General features: G+C 44.9%; 1 long non-coding RNA gene across 1 annotated transcript in view; it reads right to left on the bottom strand.

Annotated features, from left to right (window-relative positions):
* Window positions 1-2,717, bottom strand: part of LOC110478378 (uncharacterized) — a 7,347-nt gene extending 4,630 nt beyond the window's left edge. The window contains exon 1 of the long non-coding RNA XR_002466754.1: window positions 2,618-2,717. This is a non-coding gene — a long non-coding RNA (uncharacterized LOC110478378). The remainder of the gene's footprint in view (window positions 1-2,617) is intronic.
* Between the last annotated feature and the right edge of the window lie 1,437 nt (window positions 2,718-4,154).

Raw genomic sequence — 4,154 nt, 5'->3', positions numbered from 1 at the left:
GGAAGGTGTTAGCAAACCAAGGGAATTTGGATTTCTTTATGAGCTCCTCAACGCATAAAATCACTCATGCTCTGCAAGGAGCTGGTCTACTCATCTGGCACAGAACTCCCGCGCGCAAAAGCAGTTTGGAAGAATGAGCTGGAACGCAACAGTTTGTATTGTGAAACCCCAGATATCTTTGATATTTACATCTGCTGGCCCCAAATCTCTGCTCTGCACCCCTTTCCCCAGGCCCAGTCCCTGGCAGGAGCTCAGCACACAGTGGCACTGATGTGCAGGGCCAGGCAGATGCCAAAGCACGGCGGGCACGGAGAGATCCAGAGCATCGGAGCACACAAACCTTCCAGCCAGCAGGCACCACCAGGAGCAGTGACCTGCAGGGACAGGGAGCATGGAACTGTGTTCTTTCACAGTTATTCAGGGATGTTTCATCCACTTCTTTATTAGTATTCCACCCTAAACACACACTGAAGCAACTGGATGCTAGGGAAGGATGGACTTAACAGAGCATTCATTTTTTTTTTAATATTTTTTCGTCCTCAGCACCTAGGCTGTTTCAAATTAAAGAGAATCCGGCTTCAGGAGTCGGTGCTATTTTAATCATTCCAATGTGTCCAGTACAGGAGATGAACTCAAAAGGTGAATATTAAAAGTAGTTGTGGAATTCAGTCATTTCACGAATGAACACATAATAGCCAAAGGCAAAACCGGAAGGCAACTTCACTTCCAATCAGTGTTTTCATTTTATTGAAACCAGATTGGAATTCCTGGAAAGAAGCCTACATATCACATCTTTAATACTAATTTTCATATACTCCAGTAAAACTGTCAGGGTGAATCAGTTGTTGAAGAAAGCTTCCTGTATAATTTACAGATGTACCTCCCCGTAGCCTGCGATCCCGTCCTGAATCAGAAATGTGGTTTTGATCACGCTCACAGATTTCCTCTCACCTGTGCAGGTTTGCCTCGGCTCTAATTTGATTATTAAAATGGGATGTTTTATGGCAAAGCTGGTGATAAAAGTGAGCCAGCTGCTGTGTACCAGCCAGGCTTTCCTCACGTGCAGCTGTACATCCCCACATACACCTCGCAGAGGAGCTGCACGTCTGAACACAGACACACAACCCCAAATCCATCTTCCCAGCATGGAGCAACCCCAGGAAACCGAACCAGTCGGTCTTCTTGATGCAAACACCTCCCAAAAAACCATCAAAGAATCGATAAGTGGCATTTCCAAGGGGAGATAACTCCAGCCCTTGGATGGAGGCTGTAAGAGCCTTTCCTCCTAAGCCCCAGCACAAACCCAGCGCTGTGTGTTTGAAGCGGGGGCCAGCGGGGCTGGGTGGCCACCAGCCACAGAGACCGCTCCGTTTTGCACTGATAGCTGCTCTTTTTTGTTTCCCCACGAGCAGCCAGGCTGCCAAATCCTCCTGCCAAATCCCTTCCCTGCAAGCTCCAAGAAGAAAAGAGGGTGAGAACACTCGGGGGCTCCCCCCTGTGTGTTAATTCTCTCAAGTGCTGCATTATTCCCCCACTGAGAAGGAGGGATGGGGTCAGCAGTGGGATGTGGGGTTCTTGTAGGGTGGCTCCAGTTTTAGGAAGTGTCAGCACTTCCATTAAAGCTCCATTAATCTGGGGTTTGTAACTCATCTCTAAAAAATTTGCTCAGGCTGCAGGAACTTGGCAAACAAGGAGTGTGTTGTGGATTTTTGCTGTTATCCCCCCTCAGTTGTTAAAAAATCCATGGTTTGGCTGCTTCTGAAGCATCTTTTGACACGTGTATAAAATGTTTATTAGTTTTAGACATGTTTGGGCTTGTAAAACTCAAAATTATATTCATTATTAAAAAATGAAATTTAAGGAAGCTGGAGGGCATCCCCAGAGACTTTGACACAAATCCTGACAAGGCCATGTTTATAAATAAGAGTTTCCTTGTCCCAGACCTGTCTCACCCATGTACTTCACAAAACTGGGGACACTGCACTGGCACAGGGGAAATTCTTTGGGAAAAGTGAGGCAGCACCAGGTGAGTTGGTGAAGCCATGGACAGGAGGTGGTGGTGCATCCCAGCCTGCTCCAAAACTGGGAAAAGAGCCCCCGACCCCCTCTTCATACTCCAACATCACAGCATCCAGCCACAGGTGATAGAAAAATCTGAGCAGGACGTTGAAATCTGGTATTAAATATTGCAGTATGCACTTAGACAATCTAATTGTGGGGGAGGGAGGAGAGAAAGTGCAGGAAAATAGCTGAGGAGCCAGTGGCTAACCAGCCAAATATCACATACAACACGTTCCTTCAGCCAAAACCTCAATTTGGCTTTTTGGGGTGAAGATATGTTGTGTTCTGGCACTGGGAGTGGGGTAGTAGTGCCCTGGCATCCAGCTCCCAGCACCTCAAAACAGCAGGATGCTGAACAACCCCGCCCCAAAATAAACCAGAATATACCAAATCCAACTTCTCTTTGCATTTGAATTTCTGCCAGCACCATCTATTTCAACCCTTGATGCTTTTTGGGTTTTGTTCCAAAACATAGGATGATTTTCTTCTTTTCAGTATTAAAAAAAGTGCTTTAAAAATGTAGCAGCACAAGTGGGTTAATGCATGAGCCTCTCACCTCCAGAGATGTGGTTTCAAAGTCTGGTTGGGCTGTCACATCACGGGCTCAGGGCTCCCTGGCACGTCTGGCTGCAGCCATTCCATCACTGGGATGAAGGGATGGATTATCACAGGACAAGGCTGCAGCACAATGCAAGAAATGAGGTTAGGAATTACATAAACCTGGAATTTCCCAGTTAGACTCAGCTCTTTCTCCAGCTAACAGCAGCATCCATGTATTTGAAGTATATGGAAGTTGGGTGGAGGTGTTGTTTGCTTGACATCCTGATGGGATTGGGATTTTAAAAACACACATTTAGGTCTGTTCTGCCAGCAAAGCATGTAAACACACCCTGAGCTTCAAGGCTATGCTTAAAAAAATGATATCTGATATATTTTAAATATTTATTGCTCATGTCGCATAATTAACTTTGAAAGGTGACGATTTTAAAGAGGCTGAGGCCCAGAGTTGTGCCTACACCTGGAGTTTGGGGTGTTGTGGAAGAAACTGCCTGAGCACCAAGGGTGCATCTCTGCACTCCCAGCCAATAACAATAATCCATCTTTCCCTCTGGAGCTCTTCCCTGCAGGGTGGGATGAAAGTCCCAGTAGGTATCCAGCACTCCCTATGGAATGGGAAAAAAAATATATATATATTGTTTACTTCTGTTGTGACAGAGAAAACCAAGAATTTTTAGCATCCCCAGACAATTATCAGGCTTGTCTCTCATTGCCTGATTCTGCCTTTTCCCAAACCCAGACTTACAGATTGATCCCAAGGGATTGCTTCCTCTAGAGTCCTCCAGACATTCCTCTAGAGTTCCTCCTTGAAAAGTCCAACCCAAACCCAATTTTCCTACTCATGCTTCTAATTAAAATATCCCCATATCTAGCCTGCATCAACCATATTCTTATTCTGCATTGCTGCCATCCCTCTGAACAGCTCTTCCTCAGGATTTTCAGACCTGTATGAGTGGAAAATTGCCCTTTCCAGCACCTCTTTTTTTCAGTGTTGCAGCAGCATCAGCTATGAGCAGCTCTCAGTGAATGGATAGAAACTAAAATTAAAATTATAGTACATGAGGAAAAACCCCATCAAACCCAAATCCTTCAAAAGGCACAGACTTGGAAATTTGCCTTAAACAAGGAAAAAGGTAAATACTGATTTAAATGTCTGTTAAATGCAACTGGAAGTATTTTGTTTCCCAAATTTCCCATTGCAATCTGTGAGATTTCTCTGTGTTTGATCTCTTTTCATACACTTTTCCTCCTCAGCAGGTTCCATCATTTCCCAACAGCCCTGAGTGGGTGGATGGTCCCTCCAACCTCACAGAACAACTATTTCCTTTTTGGTTTTGCTGAACTATGTCACAGATCAAAAAATGTCACAACTGCATTTCAAACGATAAAGATTTTTTGTCTCTGTCTCCCTTAAAATTTACACAAAGTGATATGAAACTTTTCAACTTTTTTTCTGTGGGTGATACTGAGTTATCAGTGTCCAGTCCACAATCCCCTGAGGAAGGCAGGGACATCTCCAGCAGCAATCCAAGGGC

The sequence above is a fragment of the Lonchura striata genome, chromosome 7 (assembly GCF_046129695.1).
Source record: "Lonchura striata isolate bLonStr1 chromosome 7, bLonStr1.mat, whole genome shotgun sequence".
NCBI lineage: Eukaryota > Metazoa > Chordata > Aves > Passeriformes > Estrildidae > Lonchura > Lonchura striata.
This window is presented reverse-complemented; position numbering and strand designations above follow the sequence as displayed.